Raw genomic sequence first — 21,661 nt, 5'->3', positions numbered from 1 at the left:
AGCCCAAGCAGTACAGAAAGATCCGGAGAGTGCTACAAAAAAGTAAGTAGTTGTGCTGTGTTCCTATTCTTTTTGTCTTTATTACGTTCGTGCTGCTCCATGTGCTTTTCTTAAGTGTTGTACAGTTTAAAATGGCAACTTTCATGTTCATGGGCCCATTATTCGTTCGTATCAAACATTTTTCTTTCGGCCTATAAAACACCATTGTTTAGGCCATATGCATTTGCCAACATTTTTTAGGGCCTACTTGTATGAAAAATATTTGGTTGTGTAGATGGGTTTGTGACTAGAATGAAATGCAAACTAGATTCTGTGTAAGGAGAGGACACTCAGCAGCTGTTTTCACATCTGGACGCTGGAGCACTAGTGTGGGACACCAGAACACCCTTTTTATTAGGAGGCCCACACGGGTGCTCCAGTGTATACTATAGGGGGGGGGTCTCCATCTGTGAAGCTAGTACAAATCAGGTAAAGTCTTGAAGCTTGACAACGGACAATAAAAATGCTACATCTTGGAACTCTGCCAAAATAGACAATTGTACCACACTTCCAAGCAATGTTTCATCTTTATATTTCGGCCATCAAATATCTGTGTGGTAATTATACCATTTTTGTTTTACATAGGGGAGAAAAGACTCGGAGGACACCCCTCATCTGAGAAGACCACAGACCCCCCCACCTCGAGAAGAAGGGGAAATACCCCCAACCCAAGCAGAGCAGGAGGAGGAAGAAGACGTGGTGGAAATTGGCACCACAATAGGTGAGTGTCTGCGACCACAGGCTCAGGTAAGAGATGGATGCCGGCATATTTATAATACCTGTTTTTTGGGGGTTTTCTCTCTTTTTAGGTGATCATGATGTTGTGGACCCAGGGCATTTCACCTCTGAAAGTGCACAGATCCTGATTGGGGAGATCATGGGGTGTAATTTAGCTTTGGAAAACATCAAGAAAAACATCAATGATGTTATTAAAAAAAATAATAACATCATTGATGTTTTGGGGAGAGTTTAAAACCCCTACAAATCACTTTGTTTTTTTGTGTGCTACAATGTTAAAAATGTTTTAGCAATTTTTAGAAGAGCCAAATTTTGAGGATGCACACAGTGTGCCAACATGTGCTATCTGCCATCACGGGAGATCAATGGACGCGTTTTGGGGGTGCAACCCCTTCCTCAATAATAAAGTAGCTGAAAGGAAGGGGTTGCTCCCCCAAAACACATCCCTTGATCCCCCGTGATGGCAGCTAGCACATGTTGACATTCGTAAATTGGTGTGCATCTTCAAAATTTGGCTTTTCCTGGGGTGACTTCACCCCATCTGAACGCAATATCAAACACAGTGCCTAAATACTCATGTCTGATATTGCCTTCAAGTTTTACCATATGTGAACTTTGTAAGTTCAAGATTTGTGTCTTTCTTGTTGGTTTTACAAATGCCTGTTTTATCTTAAATGGACATTTCTATTTTTGATAATGCTACCCCAAAAATTGTTATACAACAAACATGTTGGTTTGTTTTAAAAACCTTTTCTAAATGCACATGTGATTGTGCAGGTATTAAAAAGATTGTTAATCAAGAATGTGTGGATTATTGTCTCAACGCTAGAACACTTTTGTGGTGATGTAATTGCTGCTTTCTGTGAAAATGGGGGTGATTTCCTAAGGGCAAATCCTCTTTGCACTACAAGTGCAGTTTCCGTGCAGTTTCAAGTGCACTTGTAGTGCAAAGTGTCTACGCCTTTAGTAAATAACACCCAACAGTGCTTTGTATAAGGTTACACAATCACGCCATTTTCAGGACTCCCCACATTGCTGTCAGGGTCAGCTAAAATAAACACAAGCAGTAAATGTCACCAAAGATTTGCTTTTTTATGGATTTTATTTGATAAAGGCTTCACAAATTGTCTGGCATATTGATGGCCCCCCTACCCGCAAAGAACTCAAGGTATCTTAACCAGACATCACGGGCACTCAGGGAGGGCAAGCCAGGACGGCCACTTTCAAGCGCCGTCAGGGTTGTTTCATTTATCATTCCGGCCTCAGGCCCAACTGAGCCAGCATAGTTGGCAGAATGTTGGCGTAAAAAGTTATGTAGAACACAGCACGCCAGGATTATATGATTAAGTTTATACTCCGCCATACGGATGGGTGTCAGAAATAGGCGGAACCGGCTGGCCATGATTCCAAATGTGTTCTCCACCACTCTTCTGGCTCTGGCCAGCCGGTAATTAAAAACCCTCTGTTCCGGCGTGAGGGTCCTCATCGGGAATGGCCGCATAAAATGGTCCCCCAGAGCAAATGCTTCATCTGCAACGAAGACGAATGGGAGTCCTTCCACATTGTCTTCTGGAGGTGGCAAGTCCAAGCTGCCATTCTGGAGATGCCTGTAAAACTCCGTCTGGGCGATGACTCCACCATCGACATCCGGCCATTCTTCCCCACATCCACATACAGGAAGTCGTAATTAGCCGACACCACCACAACATCACAATACTATTGAACCCCTTGTAATTATAATAGTACGACCCGAGTTGGGTGGTGGGATGATGTGGATGTGTTTCCCATCAATTGCCCCTCCGCAGTTAGGAAAGTCCCACCGCTGGGCAAAGTGGGAGGCCACAGTTTGCCATTCCTGTGGCGTGGAAGGAAACTGTTGAGGAAAACAAACAAAAAATAGTATTTTTGCACATAAACATGGAAAGCAGATTAGACACAAACATTCTTGGCCAACATCCAGATAACATTTATTAAGGGGAATTTTACAACACCAAAGTATAAGGTACACCTATCATATTCCCCCTCCCCCCCTCTCATGAGCCATTTCTAACATTATAGGGGGGGGGATCTTGGACAGGTAACCCTCTTCACTTCTTCACTTCATTGAGAGATGAATGCCTAAATACAGGGTATTACTTGGAACAGCCCCTCCTTAGTTACACTATTGGCAGCCCTCTGCACAGGTAAGAAGTGTCAGAATACAAAGATATAAATACACACTGTACACATTTGAGCACATTTGGACATTCTGCTATTACCTTATTATTATCAAGATAATAATAGGATACAAAAACTTTAAACAGTACCATTTGAAAGTATACAGGCAGGCCCTTGCACTACATGCTTTGGGGAATTCATCCATACATCTGAGCACAAAAGAGATGGGTATAGTGTGTATGGGTTTGGCTAAGTCAGCAGATAGATGATTGAGGATAGATAGAGAATTGGTATCAGCTGACTTAGCAGTTGGGGGGAGGGAGGGTTAATAAAAATGATTTGGGGACACTACAAAAAAAAGCCTCTGGCACTCTGCCTGAATTTAAAGCACAAATCACATTTATAAACATTTTAGGGGGTGTTTGGGGTAAAGCACTACTATGGAGCTGATAAAATACATTGTTAAGTTACTACATGATGTGAATATAGGGCAGGAGAGCATGCTGGGGAGGTAAGTGAAGGCAAATATGTATGAAGGACAAAAAAACCCCATAAGATTCAAGCATGCATTAGGACAAAGGGGACATTCACAGCATATTACAATCATTGTAATTAGGGAATGAGTAAAGAAATACAATATATTAGCAAACATTCAATACAATAAAATGTGATATTAAAGGATAAAAATCTTACCTTCATATACTCCTTCTGCAGGACCTGGATGATGGCAGAACAGGTCTCTGGGATAATGATACCCAGAGCCTGGGGGGAGATGCCTGTTGAGAACTTGAGGTCCTGCAGGCTTCTCCCCATCGCCAAGTACCGCAGGGTAGCGACGAGCCTCTGCTCCGGAGTGATGGCTTGCCTCATGCAGGTATCCTGCCTGCTGATATAGGGGGTCAGCGAAGCCAACAAACGGTGAAATACGGGGTCCGTCATCCTGAGAAAGTTCCTGAAATCATCAGGATTATTCTCACGGATTTCACGGAGCAAAGGCATATGAGAGAACTGGTCACGCTGAAGCAACCAATTCTTGGTCCATGAACTCCTCCCCACCCTGTTCATGGACTGGACTTGTGTCAAGGTCAGGACCCCAACACCAAGCCACCGCACAGCACGAACTCTACGAGGAGTACGTATACGCAACATGGCTAGAAAACGGTCGGCTGCTCAGAACGAAGTAACAGAACACACTGAAGAACAGCAAGGCCTGTGAAGAGCGACCTGAAAAACAGTAATGAACGAACAAGAACACAATGACAAGTCAATGGTACTCGCTGCATGCACTGAAGAGCAGATACAAACCCACAAGCACAAACTGAACCACAGAAAACGATCTGAAAGCCACGAGTCTGAAAAAGCGCGAATCGTCTCTCACCAAACTTTTACTAACACGAGATTAGCAAAAGGAGCCCAAAGGGTGCTGCGCTTGGTTCTGAACTGTCCTTTTCTAGTCTCGTCGTACGTGGTTGACGTCACCGCGTTGGCGATCGGAAATTCCGACAACTTTGTGCGACCGTGTGTATGCAAGACAAGTTTGAGCCAACATCCGTCGGAAAAAATCCTAGGATTTTGTTGTCGGAATGTCCGATCAATGTCCGACCGTGTGTACGGGGCATTACATGTATATGCTCTCCGTGTGCTCCTTACTGTGAAGGCCAGTTATGGGTGTGGGCGGTGGCCAGTTTTTGTTACTGTTTGTATATGTGGGTCGGGGGCACACTGGACACCTTTGCTGCCATTGTGCTCTTGCTGGGTGTCCAGTGTGCTCCTGTTCCTTTAAGGGGGCTAGGGCGGCCTCCAGGCTCACCTGTCCCACACCTATCCATTCCATGCATGTGCTTCCACTGTGGAGACACTTATAAATTTTGTAGTGTTAGGACTGCAAGCAATACAGGGTGCCTTGACGAGGCCTTGCAGCTTTCACATGCATTTGCAAATGTGTGCTAACTAAACCCCTGCTTTTAACAGACGGTTAGACAGGCTAATTTGGTTGGTCAGCAGACTGGTTGGTGAGTTGAGTTATGGAATTGTTTTTGTCTTACATGTATATGCCCTCCATGTGCTCCTAACTGTGAAGGCCAGTTATGGGTATGGGCGGTGGCCAGTTTTTTGTTACTGCTTACCAACTGAATTAACCTGACCAACAGTATGCGTTAAAAACTGGGGTTTAGTTGACATACATTTGCCAACGCATGCGTAAGCTGCAAGGATGCTTCAGAGCACCCTGTATCACTTGCAGTCCTAACCCTTCTAAGTTTATGAGAATCTCCACAGTGGGAACACATGCATTCTAATGGATAGATAAGGGACAGGTGGGCCTGGAGGTAGCCCAATCCTCCTTAACCACTTCATAACCGGCCCATAGTCAAATGACGTCTGCAGATGGGATCTATACTGGGCGGGCGTCAATTGACTTCCTCCCCTTCTTGCCGATCCTGCGGGCCCCTCGGACACAGCCCATCCTGGATCCGTGTAAAGAGCCAATAAAAAATGTCTTTACCATGTGACCGGCTGTGTCCAATCACTGCTGGTCACATGCACTGTCCACGTGCACAGCGCTCGGGTTCTCCTCCTCACACACCGATCGTGTGCGAGAAGGAGATTGCAGTAACAGCTCGTTACAGCTTACAGTGTAAACCAACACACACTGATTGCCCCCCTAATAAAGAGTACCTGTCACAAGCCATCAGAGTACCTGTCACCAGCCATCAGAGTACCTGTCACCTGCCATCAGAGTATCTGTCACCAGCCATCAGAGTACCCAAGTACCTGTCACCAGCCATCAAAAGACCCAAGTACCTGTCACCAGCCCATCAAAGTACCCAAGTACCTGTCACCAGCCCATCAAAGTACCCAGGTACTTGTCACCAGCCCATCAAAGTACCCGAGTACCTGTCACCAGCCCATAAGAGTACCTGTCACCAGCCCATTAGAGTACCAGAGTACCTGTCACCAGCCCATCAGAGTATCCGAGTACCTGTCACCAGCCCATTTGAGTACCCGAGTACCTGTCACCAGCCCATCAAAGTAGCCGAGTACCTGTCATCAGCCTATCAGAGTACCTGCCACCAACCCATCTGCGTACCCGAGTACCTGTCATCAGGCCATCAGAGTATCCGAGTACCTGTCACCATCCCATTTGAGTAACCGAGTACCTGTCACCAGCTCATCAAAGTAACCGAGTACCTGTCACCAGCCCATCTGAGTACCTGAGTACCTGTCACCAGCCCATCTGAGTACCTGAGTACCTGTCACCAGCCCATCTGAGTACCCGAGTACCTGTCACCATCCTATCAGAGTACCCGAGTACCTGTCACCAGCCCATCTGAGTGCCCGGGTACCTGTCACCAGCCCATCTGAGTACCCGAACACCTGTCACCAGCCCATCTGAGTACCTGAGTACCTGTCACCAGCCCATCAAAGTACCCGAGTACCTGTCATCAGCCTATCAGAGTACCTGTCATCAACCCATCAAAGTACCCGAGTACCTGTCATCAGGCCATCAGAGTATCCGAGTACCTGTCACCATCCCATTTGAGTAACCGAGTACCTGTCACCAGCTCATCAAAGTAACCGAGTACCTGTCACCAGCCCATCTGAGTACCTGAGTACCTGTCACCAGCCCATCTGAGTACCTGAGTACCTGTCACCAGCCCATCTGAGTACCCGAGTACCTGTCACCATCCTATCAGAGTACCCGAGTACCTGTCACCAGCCCATCCGAGTACCCGGGTACCTGTTATTATGACAATTTTGTGTAAAAAATAAAACATTTCTTAATTTTCCGAAGAATTGTGGGGAAAAATGACAACTTCAAAAAACTCACCATGCCTCTTACTAAATACCTTGGGCTCTCTACTTTTCAAAAAGGGGTCATTTGTGGGGGCATTTGTACTTTTCTGACATTTCAGGGCCTCAAGAAATGAGTCAGTACATCAGGTGTGATCAATTTTCCATGATTTTAACCATAGCTTGTAGACTCTATAACTTTCACACAGACCAAATAATATACACTTATTTGGATTATTTTTACCAAAGATATGTAGCAGTATAAATTTTGGCCCAAATTAATGAACAACAATGAATTATTTGCAAAATGTTATCATAGAAACTAAAAAAAAAGTGTTTTTTTTTTTCAAAATTTTCGCTCTTTTTTTCCACTTATGTCGCACTTAGTGATTAAATACCACCAAAAGAAAGCTCTATTTTTATGAACAAAATGATAAAAAAATTGTTTGGGTACAGTGTTGCATGACTGAGTAATTGGCATGTAAAGTGTGAGAGCGCTGAAAGCTGAAAATTGGTCTGGGCAGAAAGGGGGTATAAGTGCCCTGTATTGAAGTGGTTAAAGGAACAGGGGCACATTGGATACCCAGTACATCGCACAATGGCAGCAAAGGTGCCCAGTGTTTCCCCTGACCAAATTTACACCAGTAACAAAGAGATGGCCCCTGCCCCCATCTATAACTGGCCTTCGGTTGGTAAGCCTTTGCTGCCATTGTGCTATGTAGGGTAGTAGAAGCGAGTGTTTTAACTATATTATTAGGTGATGTCCTGGAGCTTTCAATTACAGAATAGCTTGAGTAGAATAGTATACAATTTGTAATGGAATTGTATTGTGTCCCTTAAAGCTGAATTTCAGGTATGTTTATTTTATTTTTTATAGTTTTATTGATCAAGCCTGGAAAAATGCACGTACACATATGCCAAATTTGTCCGACCTCTGTGGAAGCAGAGATTCACTGCAGTGACCACCACTACTACAGTGATTATTATTATTATTATATTATTATTATACAGGATTTATATAGCGCCGACAGTTTACGCAGCGCTTTACAACAACATTAGGGCAGACAGTACAAGTACAATACAATTCAATACAGGAGGAATCAGAGGGCCCTGCTCGTTAGAGCTTACAATCTAGGAGGGAGGGTCAAGTTATACAAAAGGGTAATAGCTGTGGGGGATGAGCTAATGGAGAAAATAATGCAGTTGTTAGATGGAGGCAGGATAGGCTTCTCTGAAGAGGAAAGTCTTCAGGGATCGCCTAAAAGTGGATGAATTTGGAGACAGTCTGACAGATTGGGGTAGGGAATTCCAGAGGATGGGCGAGGCTCGGGAGAAGTCCTGGAGGCAGATATGGGAGGAGGTGATGAGGGAGCTAGAGAGCATGAGATCTTGGGAGGAACGGAGATGGCGTTTAGGTTGGTATTTTGAGACTAGGTTAGTGATGTAGCTGGGGGCACAGTTGTGGATGGCTTTGTAACTTATTGTTAGTATTTTGAATTTAATTCGTTGGGCGAGTGGCAGCCAATGGAGGGATTGGCAGAGAGGGGTAGCAGACACTGATCGGTTTGTAAGGTGGATGAGTCTGGCAGCAGCATTCATGATGGACTGAAGGGGGGATAGTCTATTTAAAGGTAAGCCATCCAGTGATCCTCACTGTCTTCTGGGTCCTGTGCTAAGAGACTGCCCTTCCACATGGGGAACACACCTGGAATTCAGCTTTAAATAAGAATTATGATGAACTTCTTCTGCTACTTTATGTAGTCAGTTAACCACTTCAATACCAGGCACTTACGCCCCTTCCTGCCCAGGACAATTTTCAGCTTTCAGTGCTGTCACACTTTGAATGACAATTGAGCGGTCATACAACACTGTACCCAAACTAAATTTTTATCATTTTCTTCCCACAAATAGAGCTTTCTTTTGGTGGTATTTGATCACTTCGGCGGTTTTTATTTTTTGCTAAACAAACAAGGCAAGCTCTTTACTAATCTATTTTTAGCAACCTCCCACGAAACACATTCCAGGCTGCTTTTATCTCCCGTCTGAGAACTTGTCAGAAGTTATCAAGCTGATAACAGAAGAACGGAGCTGATAACAGGAGACCAAAATTTTTGAAAAAAAATTTTTTGTTTTTTTTTAGTTTCTTTCATAAAATTTTGTGTTCCCCTTCACTGACGGGCACTGATGAGGCAGCATTGATGGGCACTGATGAGTTGGCACTGATAAAGTGGCACTGATGGGCACTGATGAGGAGGCACTGATATGTAGAATTGACGGGCACTGATAGGCGGCACTGATATGCAGCACCGATGGGCACCAATAGGCAGCATTGATATGCAGCACTGATCTGCATTGACAGGTGGCACTGATGCGCACTGACAGGCGGAAGTGGTTAATTATGACAATCAGAAAGAAGCTATTTACCTGAAGGAGAGATTAACCACTTACCAACCGGCCCATAGCCGAATGACGGCTGCAGGGCGGTTGGATAACTCTGGGTGGACGTACTATGACGTCCTCCCAGAATTCCCCTCTTGCGCGCCCCCTGGGTCCAGAGGACCCGGCGCATCACGGATCCCGGTAAATGGCCGCTGATCGCGGCCGTTTACCATGTGATCGCGACGTCAAATGACAGCGCGATCACATGTAAACAGACCGGCGTCATCTGATGACGCCGGTTCCTCTCCTCCCCTCCTGTGTACCGATCGGTACACAGTGAGCGGGGAGGGGGATGGATGGATGTCTGCAGCGCTGTGGGCTGTATGTGTAGTGCCCACAGCGCTGCACAGAGACATCCATCCATCCATCCATCCATGCTCAGCCATCCCTCACTACTATGCAATGCTGTGCAATACTCTGCAATACCCCCACAATACTCTGCAATGCTGTGCAATACTCTGCAATGCCCCCACAATACTCTGCAATGCTGTGCAATACTCTGCAATACCCCCACAATACTCTGCAATACCCCCACAATACTCTGCAATACCCCCACAATACTCTGCAATGCTGTGCAATACTCTGCAATACCCCCACAATACTCTGCAATGCTGTGCAATACTCTGCAATACCCCCACAATACTCTGCAATGCTGTGCAATACTCTGCAATACCCCCACAATACTCTGCAATGCCCCCACAATACTCTGCAATGCCCCCACAATACTCTGCAATGCTGTGCAATACTCTGCAATGCCCCCACAATACTCTGCAATGCCCCCGCCATACTCTGCCATGCCCCCGCCATACTCTGCCATGCCCCCACCATACTCTGCCATGCCCCCGCCATACTCTGCCATACCCCGCCATACTCTGCCATACCCCGCCATACTCTGCCATACTCCGCCATACTCCGCCATACCCCGCCATACTCCGCCATACCCCGCCATACCCGGCAATACCCCGCCATACTCCGCAATACCCCGCCCTCGCCATACTCCGCAATACCCCGCCATACTCCGCAATACCCTGCCATACTCCGCAATACCCCGCCATACCCTGCCATACCCAGCCATGCTCAGCTGTACTCGCCCTCTGTATGTGGCCAGGCTGCGGAAGTCTCACACATGTGGTATCGCCGTACTCAGGAGGAGCAGGAGAATCTATTTTGGGGTGTCATTTTTGGTATGTACATGTTATGTGGTAGAAATATTGTATAAATGGACAACTTTGTGTTAAAAAAAAAAAGCGTTTTAACCACTTCCCGCCCGCCGGCCATCATACAACATCCTTGACTTTGTGCAGGGATATCTGAATGATGGTTGCAGCTACAGGCATCATTCAGATATCAGCTTTTTCAGCCAGCGATTCCCTACACCATGAGAACGATCATAGCAGCTGTTCCACTGCTTGATCGTTCTTACGAGAGGCGAGAGGGGATGTCCCCCCCTCCTGCGCTTTTACCGACTCACCGCTACGATCGAAGCCAGGATCGTTTTTTTTTTTTTTTTATTTCAGGCTTCCCAGCCTAGAGGTGAGATGTGGGGTCTTATTGACCCCATATCTCACTGTAAGGAGGACCTGTCATGCCATATTCCTATTACAAGGATGTTTATATTCCTTGTAATAGGAATAAAAGTGGTCAAAAATTTTTTTTTTGGAAAAAAGCATCAAACTAAAATAAATAAAGTAAAATGAACAATAAAAAAAAAAAAAAATTTAAAGCGCCCCTGTCCCTGTGTGCTCGCATGCAGAAGTGAACGCATACGTAAGTCCCGCCCACATATGAAAACGGTGTTCAAACCACACATGTGAGGTATCGCTGCGATCGGTAGAGCGAGAGCAATAATTTTGGCCCTAGACCTCCTCTGTAACTCAAAACATGTAACCAGTAAAAAATTTTAAAGCGTCGCCTATGGGGATTTTTGAGTAGCAAAGTTTGGCGCCATTCCACAAGCGCGTGCAATTTTGAAAGGTGACATGTTGGGTATCTATTTACTCGGCGTAACTTCATCTTTCACATTATGCAAAAACATTAGGCTAACTTTACTGTTTTGGTTTTTGTAAAGCACAAAACTGTTTTTTTTTCCCAAAAAAAGCGTTAAAAAAATTGCTGCGCAAATACCGTGCGAGATAAAAAGTTGCAACGACCGCCATTGTATTCTCTAGGGTCTTTGCTAAAAAAACATATATAATGTTTTGGGGTTCTATGTAATTTTCTAGCTAATAAATGATGATTTTTACATGTAGGAGACAAATATCAGAATTGGCCTGGGTGCTCCAGAACACCTGAAGGTGCTCCCCTGCATGTTGGGCCTCTGTATGTGGCCACGCTGTGTAAAAGTCTCACACATGTGGTATCGCCATACTCGGGAGTAATAGCAGAATGTGTTTTGGGGTGTAATCTGTAGTATGCATATGCAGTTTGTGAGAAATAACCTGCTAATATGACAATTTTGTGGGAAAAAAAAAAAGTAAAAAAAAAACCTTGATTTTGCAAAGAATTGTGGGAAAAAATGACAACTTCAAAAAACTCACCATGCATCTTTCTAAATACCTTGGAATGTCTTCTTTCCAAAAAGGGGTCATTTGGGGGGTATTTGTACTTTTCTGGCATGTTAGGGTCTCAAGAAATTAGATAGGCCGTCAGTACTTCAGGTGTGATCAATTTTCAGATATTCGCACCATAGCTTTTGGACTCTATAACTTTCACAAAGACCAAATAATATCCACTGATTTGGGTTAATTTTACCAAAGATATGTAGCGGTATAAATTTTGGCCAAAATATATGAAGAAAAATTACTAATTTGCAAAATATTATAACAGAAATGAAGAAAAATGTATTTTTTTACATATTTTTCGGTCTTTTTTCTTTTACGGCGCAAAAAATAAAGAACCCAGCGGTGATTAAATACCACCAAAAGAAAGCTCCATTTGTGTGAAAAAAAGGACAAAAATTTCATATAGATACAGTGTTGCATGACTGAGTAATTGTCATTCAAAATGTGAGAGCACCAAAAGCTGAAAATTGGTCTGGTTAGGAAGGGGGTTTAAGTGCCCAGTTGTCAAGTGGTTAAAGTGTTTGTAAACCATCTCCTATACCCAGTGAAGTGAACAGCCTCAGATGATACACAGAGATGAAACAAAACTCTCTACATACATTTTACATGTATATCTGCTGACTTCATCTTGCTATATTCTTTAGAATTCTTACATTGGGTAAGAATTTTCACTTCCTCATTCAGCAGTAGGATTGTCATTCTGACCTACCCTGTGTGACAGCTGATTGGAGGAAAGGCACACACCCCCCTCCACATTGGCAGAGGAACCAAGATACTTTCAGAGCTGTGCTTTTACAAGGCAAGCTCTCTACTAATCTATTTATAGCAACCTCCCACCACACACATTCCAGGCTGCTTTTATCTCCCGTCTGAGAACTTGTCAGAAGTTATCATGCTGATAACAGAAGAACGGAGCAGCACAAACACCTTAGACTTGGTGCTTTGGAGACAGATAAGGAAACACTACAGATATACTGTATGTGCCCACCTAAAATTTCATGAATCAGGTTTACATCCACTGTAAATACAGTAGTGCAGCCTTTCCCAACCTTTTTAACACAGGGGAATCCTTGAATTAACTTTCCAGGCTCAGGGAACCCCTGCTATAAATGACTATATCTACAACTCATGATACAGTAGTGTGATGGTCAGTGGGACAAATGCTTCTTACACTTGTGGTCATTGGGAAGCATTACCCCCTAAAAAGATCAATGGCATCAGTGTGAACTTATCTGAGAGGCAGAAATTGCTCAAGGGACCCCTAGCAACCTCTGGAGGAACCCTAGACTTCCATGGAACCCTGGTTGAGCAACCCTGCGGTAGTATATGTAGATGCAGAGTCTACAAAGCAAAACTTTCACTTTGTTTTAGGGTCAGGAGAAGGGGTGGGAGGAGAGGGTGCCCTGGGCGCAATGGTTTACTGTAAAGATAGGGGTGCCTTCCTTCTGTTCTAAGGCTGACAGGAGTAGTGACAGTGGCAGTGATTTTAACAAGTGACTGCTGGGTGCAGGATCCCCTAAGTTTGCACATCATGAATAGGGGAGGAGGGCACAGTTTGGCATGTTTGTCTGGGTGCTGGATGACTTTGTCCCGGTACTGCTTTGTTTATTTAAGCCAAAGTGATAAGTTCTCCTGATAAGACCCCCATCCCGCTGATACTTACCTTTGCATTCCCTGTTTGACTGCTGGATGCCTGGAAATATCTGGAAATATCTGGAATTTCTGGATATGGGGGAGCATGGGATCTTCTCCCTTTCCTTGCATGATGCAGTGCATGGGGCTTGAACATCATTTAGATGCTGTATTTGCTATGAGGCACCAACAGACATTATTAGATGAGGTTTCTTGGGGTGAATAGAGATTGAAGATGTTAGAAATCCTTGTCACAACTGATGTGGGTTTGACATACCTCCCTGCCCATTTCAATAGGCTAAACAAGAATTGTTACCTAAAAGGAGCATTTATGCTTATGGACCTGATGGCCAGCACAGATACATGAGAGTGGTCAGATCATGTCTGAGAGTGGGCAGATCTTGTCTGCATGTTTGACCTCTCTACTGCGCTTCCAACCTCCTAATGTCTATGGCCAGCCAGGGCCAGGGTCAGCCTGCACGTCCAACTTTCTACTGTCTATGGCCAGCAGAAATCTGAAAAAAAAGATCTTGTTAGATGATGTCCTTTTAATAACCAGTCAATGTTATTAAATATATTTGACAGAAAGGCACTGTTGCACACCTCAATTTTCCTCTCTATATAACTGTTGTATCCGTTTTTGCTGCTAGGAGGAGATGTTGATCTAGTTCTTTTGCTGATGACACAAATATGACTCTGAATTTAAATCAACAGGGCACAAAAATATTTTCCCTTCTGTGAAAAAAAAACACAATTTATTGTACTTAAATGCACGCATAAAATGGCTCTCAGTTCCTCTCTGTAGAGCACAGAGCTGGGAATTGAAAGGCACTAAATGGTCCTAGATAAGACTGGGTGTGCGGATAATAAGAGTTTACCCTGCAAGAAGATAGACTTGTGTACACAGTCAATAGACAAAATAATGAAACCTCTGCAGAAGAAAACTATATGAATACACTTGCTGTTGGCATACATTCATGTAGTACAATTACATCAGCTATCACAAAGGAAGGTCACATACTTGTAAAGCAAGGCAGAATATTGCTGATAATTAAATGCTTTTAATGTGATAGAGGGACTTCAACCTTGTCACCTCTATGAAGTATACCAACAAACAAAAAAATCAAAAACACAAAGACTTCTACACACCCTAAAGAGTTAAACTACAAAAAGAATGTATTGCTAAAAGAAGCGATGTACAACAATTTATTAGCACAATGACCCAAGACCCCCCCATGAAATCCAACCCTCCCCAAAAATATTCCTCTTAAAACCAAACACACTGTAGGGCAAAAATATCCCTCGTATGACCAAGGGTCAAAAGAGTGCAAAAAAAAAACCCACAATAAGCAAGCTCACCCTCCCCAATGCAAAGTACCCTCTTGATTCCTAAATAATGGCTCAAAGCCAGCTAAAAAAAATGGGATCCCTGCAGCTCTTTCCTAAAACGGAGTAGTGTGTTTCTGTGTAAAACACATATAACATACATCACACTATTCTGTAATGGAAAGATGCACAGAATAAGAGCCACACTCTATAATATCTACAAAGCTACCCTGGTCATAAGTCTGTCAGTCAGTGGGGCTGAAGGGACAATGGGATTAAACATGGGCATATCATAATGCAGTCAAATATTTATACATCCGTATTCCATGTGAGTGTAATGAAGGTTATAATCAGTCCCGACTGCTTAATCCAGGTAAGTAGTCATTGAGAACAAGGTGATATAACATCACTGGAGAAAAATGGCACAAAATGCACAATACTGATCCAATCTGCTCAGATATTCATTCATTGTACATAGGAGATTACAACAGATTCAAGTGAAGTAAAGCATGGCAACGTAAAAGGATTCCCACAGCGTGCAGGTAATTATATTCACTCCCAAATTAAAGATTTAACTCTTTAGGGTGTGTAGAAGTCTTTGTGTTTTTTATTTTTTGTTTGTATAGTATAATACCCCCCCCCCGATATTTATTCGGTGAGTTCTACATATATATATATATATATATATATTAGGTAAGATTCCCACTTACTCCATATTTGTTGCACCTCTATGAAGTACCCAATAACCTTAAGCCTAGCGTGTAACACAACCCATTCAGTTTAAAATAGAAATGACGGCAAAACACATATATGTGTGTGTGTGTATGTATATATATATATATGTGCATATATATATATATATATATATATATATATATATATATATATATATATATATATATATAAAGTATCTCACAAAAGTTAGTACACCCTTCACATTTTTGTAAATATTTTATTATATATTTTCATGTGACAACACTTCAGAAATTACACTTTGCTACAATGTAAAGTAGTGAGTGTGAGTGTACAGCTTGTATAACAGTGTAAATTTGCTGTGCCCTCAAAATAACTTAACACACAGCCATTAATATCGAAACCGCTGACAACAAAAGTGAGTACACCCCTAAGTGAAAATGTCCAAATTGGGCCCAAAGTGTCAATATTTTGTCTGTCCACCATTATTTTCCAGCACTGCCATAACCCTCTTGGGCATGGAGTTCACCAGAGCTTCACAGGTTGCCACTGGAATGCTCTTCCACTCCTCCATGATGACATCACGGAGCTGGTGGATGTTAGAGACCTTGCGCTCCTCCACCTTCCATTTGAGGATGCCCCACAAATGCTCAATTGGGTTTAGGTCTGGAGACATGCTTGGCCGGTCCATCACCTATACTTTTAGCTTCTTTAGAAAGGCAGTGGTCAACTTGGAGGTGTGTTTGGGGTCATTATCATATTGGAATACTGCCCTGCGTCCCAGTCTCTGAAGGGAGGGGACCATGCTCTGCTTCAGTATGTCACAGTACATGTTGGCATTCATGGTTCCCTCAATGAACTGTAGCTCCCTAGTTCCGGCAGCACTCATGCAGCCCCAGACCATGACACTCCAACCACCATGACTAACTGTAGGCAAGACACACTTGTCTTTGTATTCCTCACCTGGTTGCTGCCACACACGCTTGACACCATCTGAACCAAATACATTTATCTTGGTCTCATCAGACCACAGGACATGGTTCCATAATCCGTGTCCTTAGTCTGCTTGTCTTCAGCAAACTGTTTGCAGGCTTTCTTGTGCATCATCTTTAGAAGAGGCTGCCTTCTGGGACGACAGCCATGCAGACCAATTTGATGCATGTGTGGCATATGGTCTGAGCACTGACAGGCTGACCCCCCCACCCCTTCAACCTCTGCAGCAATGCTGGCAGCACTCATATGTCTATTTTTCAAAGAGAACCTCTGGATATGACACTGAGCGTGTGCACTCAACTTCTTTGGTCGACCATGGCGAGGCCTGTTCTGGATGGAACCCGTCCTGTCAGTTTCAGGCCCTTGGCAATCTTCTTATAGCCTAGGCCCTCTTTATGTAGAGCAACAATTCTTTTTTTCAGATCCCCAGAGTTCTTTGCCATGAGGTGCCATGTTGAACTTCCAGTGACCAGTATGAGAAAGTGAGAGCGATAACACCAAATTTAACACACCTGCTCCCCATTTACACCTGAAATCTTGTAACACTAACGAGTCACGTGACACCAGGGAGGGGAAATGGCTAATTGGACCCACTTTGGACATTTTCACTTAGGGGTGTACTAACTTTTGTTGCCAGCGGTTTAGACATTAATGGCTGTGTGTTGAGTTGAGGGGACAGCAAATTTACACTGTTATACAAGTTGTACACTCACTACTTTATATTGTAGCAAAGTGTAATTTCTTCAGTGTTGTCACATGAAAAGATAGAATAAAATATTTACAAAAAAAATGAGGGGTGTACTCACTTTTGTGAGATACTGTATATATATATATATATATATATATATATACTGTATATATATACTGTAGATATGTATATAGAAATATACTTATAATAAATATATAAATACCCTTTTATACCCTTGGATAGGCGGGGGTTGAGAAACAGCAGCACACTGATTTTCCCAGTGAATGGCTGTGCAGGGGTGTGTCAGAACCAGTCTTGGCCATTGGAGGACAGGCAGGCTATTTTCCCAGCACAGCCAGAAAATTGACCACACAGGTGGTGGATGTGTTTCCATGCTTAGCGTGGTCAGTGTAAAATAGGAAATCAAAGGCACTGCCAGGATCCGGGGGAACACGCATGCAAGCAGGCCCAATAGACATGATCTGGACTGCCTACACGCAGATGCAAGGAACACCTGTGCATTTTGTGTGGACAAAGACAGCCCTTTGCACTGGTGTATGCATAGGTACACCAATGTGATTGAGAATTGAGATACACTTTATGATGTCCATGGATATCAAAGCATGATTAGATAGGCAGACTTGTGTGTTGGATACATAGGCATGAATGCTGAGCTAAGCTACACCAATACCTAATTGGAATCAATCTTTCCTTTAGGACCATCTTCAGATGAGCAACCTGTTGCTAGCAACATTTTGCCAGTGATAGGATTTTTAAGACGGTAGTAAACTCTGCTCTTTATATTGTACCTACAGGTAAGCCTATGATAAGGGTTACCTGGAGGTACAGTGAATATCTCCTAAACATGCACTGCTTAGGAGATATTCCAATGTGTAACAGCTGGGGACGTTACTGGCACGTGCACACTGCACCCTCAATGGACGACACACTCGAGTATGCCATCCATTGAGAGTGCTGCGCTATGATCGTGGCTTCAATGCATATGCACGGGAGGGATGTCATCGCGGCTCTGCCATTCTAACTGCCAAAGCCTGTGAACTTGGAAGGAAGACCAGATAAATATGGATTTCCTGTCAGTGGTGATTCCTCTAGTTTTTGTAGAAGCTGAGGAAAAAAATTCCAAGCTGGTGAAGCAAAGGACACCATAGAAAGATGGTGCTTACCTAGAAACTTTGCTATACAAATATACATGAAATCATCAACTTTGGAAATCCAATATTCCCTCCTCAGATCGGACATATCTTTTAGGGTTGTGCCATTAAAAACGTAATCAACCCAAAGCTCTCCTAGGTCTAACCAATACTCAAGTTTCAAATAAGGGAGAAGAAGTTCCAATGTGCCTATGGGCATACATATATTGTGCTTATGGGTGGCTAAGTATGTGTGCCACATTAGGTTTCATTAGTCTAGTGTAGCATCCTGGAGTTTAGGCAGGGTTGCTCCTCAAAAATTTACTTGCCAGGAGTAGTTATCCTGGTTAATTGTTAAAGATCCATTGATTTTTCCCTAAGTTTGGCCTTCTTGCACTTTTCTCTTCTACCACTAGGTGGCCAGGCACTTGGTGGTACTATATATGAGAAGGGCAACCCAAGGTCAGGTTATGGGTATATGGGGTATCTCAGCCAATGGGCAGGGGTTTTCTTGAATCCCTTGGCCTGCTAGGAGAGCCTATATATTTGGGTGAGGTCAGGTGATCTTTGTTCTGTGCCACCTGCAAGGCTATCTGGGTGGATGTGTGTTGTACTGCCTGGGCTGCTAGGCCAGAGATTGGACCTAGGCTTTCTGAGGGCCTATCCAGAAGCAGGATCGCAGCGCAGGGCTGGGATTGCGGCTTGCAGTCCAACCAGAAGTGACATTCTGTTGGCCGGAGAACCTGTTGAGGTCGGAGGTAGAGGGGAAGCTATCACCAGTAAGGGGCTATCTGCCTTATTACCAGGGACCAAAGCGAGCAGTATTCTCACCAACCAGGGACACTGTAGAGTTGGGAAACTTCAGTGGGAATCAAGCCAGGGACCCAGCAAGCAGAGGTGACACTTGCAAAGCGGCCTTGTGTGTCAAGCTAGGGACTGAGCAGGCCAGCGTGGGTGAAGCTTGAGAGGTATCTAGCGTGTCAAGCTAGAGACCCAGCAGAGAAGCGGGGGTAACGCTTGAGGATGATACCACCGTGAAAACTGTGAGAACTGTTAAAGACTGTTGTCATAGGAGACAGCATTCCTGCACATGCAGATGTGGCTATGAGCAGTAAAAATAAATTAGAGGTCCCCACTAGGTGCTTCTCAATATCTACCCACAAAGCTTCAGAGTGTGGACTTAACCAATATTTTAATTAAGCTAAGTAGGGGGTATTACAATAGTTCTGGAGATCCACCAGGCCCACACCCCTGACCTTTCTGTGATGAATGAGGTGCATATAAGGACATCTTACCCTTGAGTAATGTTGAAAGGGAACTTAAAATTCCGGGCTTAACCACTTCAGCCCCGGAAGATTTTACCCCCTTCCTGACCAGAGCACTTTTTGCGATTCAGCACTGCGTCGCTTTAACTGACAATTGCGCAGCCGTGTGATGTTGCACCCAAACAAAATTGACTTCCTTTTTTCCCCACAAATAGAACTTTCTTTTGCAGTTTTTATTTTCTGCGCTATAAACAAAAAAGTGCGACAATTTTGAAAAAAAAGCTATATTTTTTACTTTTTGCTATAATAAATATCCCCTAAAAATATATAAAAAAAACTACTTTTTTCCCCAGTTTAGGCCGATATGTATTCTTCTACATATTTTTGGTAAAAAAAATCGCAATAAGCATATATTGATTGGTTTGCGCGAAAGTTATAGCGTCTACAAAATAGGGGATAGATTTATGGCATTTTTATTATTTTTTTTATTAGTAATGGTGGCGATCTACGATTTTTATCATGACTGCGATATTATGGCGGACACATTGGACACTTTTCACACTATTTTGGGACCATTGTCATTTATACAGTGATCAGTGCTATAAAAATGCACTGATTACTATGTAAATGACACTGGCAGGGAAGGGGTTAAACACTAGGGGCCGATCAAGGGGTTAAGTGTGTCCTAGGGAGTGATTATAACTGTGGGGGGGTGGGCTACCACTGACATGACAGCGATCACTGCTCCCGATTACAGGGAGCAGTGATCTCTGTCATGTCACTAAGCAGAATGGGGAAATGCCTTGTTTACATAGGCATCTCCCCGTTCTGCGGCTCCATGACACGATTGCCGGGACACTGGAAGACATCGAGTCCGCAGGTCCCTCTAGCCCCTCCAATTAAAGGGAACATACAGGTACGCCCATTTGCCCACCGCTGCCATTGTGACATCTACAGCATGTTCAATTAGGACAAATCGCGTCGGTCAGGGCTCATCGCTTTCCATATTGCTTTTATTTTCACGTGATCACTATTTTAATCGTTTTTATACTTGTTGAATTCAATAAACCTACTTTTGTGACCTGCACCATTGGAGCACTCCTTCTCTTTTTTTCCCTACATTTTGGTTGGATGAGAGTCGTTGTGTAGTTTCCATTGGATTAATCGCTCTCCTATTTGGTGGATACTGCTGAGGTTGTTCCAGCAGAGAGGAGATCCGGAGTCCCCACTTTCATCTGGGAGAGCTACCTATCTGGGTTTCCAAGCGTGTTTGATTTGGTGTCGCTGACATCCGGATCCACCTGTTCCGGTAAGAGTGTTCAATCTCTTTCACTTTAAGGATTTACCAGTTTTGGGATTATACTTCATATTGGAAGATCTTCACTGCTCCATTTGCCCACCGCTGCCATTGTGACATCTACATCATGTTCAATTAGGACAAATTGCGTCGGTCAGGGCTCATCGCTCTCCATATTGCTTTTATTTTCACGTGATCACTATTTTAATCGTTTTTATACTTGTTGGATTCAATAAACCTACTTTTGTGACCTGCACCATTGGAGCACTCCTTCTCTTTTTTTTTCCTACATTTTGGTTGGATGAGAGTCGTTGTGTAGTTTCCATTGGATTAATCGCCCTCCTATTTGGTGGATACTGCTGAGGTTGTTCCAGCAGAGAGGAGATCCGGAGTCCCCACTTTCATCTGGGAGAGCTACCTATCTGGGTTTCCAAGCGTGTTTGATTTGGTGTCGCTGACATCCAGATCCACCTGTTCCGGTAAGAGTGTTCAATCTCTTTCACTTTAAGGATTTACCAGTTTTGGGATTATACTTCATATTGGAAGATCTTCACTGCACAGTTGGACTTTTATCCTATATTTCACTGAATTGAATTTCATTATGGGACTTTAATTTTATTTGTATTATTTTGGTTCTTCACATTCTTTCATTGCACTGGTTGGACTTCAATATTTATTAACCTTTGAGCATTATTATGTTCCAGCACTGTATGTGTCAATACTACTATATCTTGTTATAGCGCTACATTTTTCACACTAGTGAATATAACAAGCATGCTATTCTTCATATACAGACTGATTTTACTGTTGTGGGTTTAGTAACACTTTAAGGGGGTTCGGGAGAGTAGATGATGTCAGCACTATGCCGAGATATGGAATGCTTAGGAATG

Source organism: Aquarana catesbeiana, linkage group LG02, assembly GCF_042186555.1.
Source record: "Aquarana catesbeiana isolate 2022-GZ linkage group LG02, ASM4218655v1, whole genome shotgun sequence".
In the NCBI taxonomy this organism is placed as follows: domain Eukaryota; kingdom Metazoa; phylum Chordata; class Amphibia; order Anura; family Ranidae; genus Aquarana; species Aquarana catesbeiana.
Note: the sequence above shows the minus strand (reverse complement) of the source record.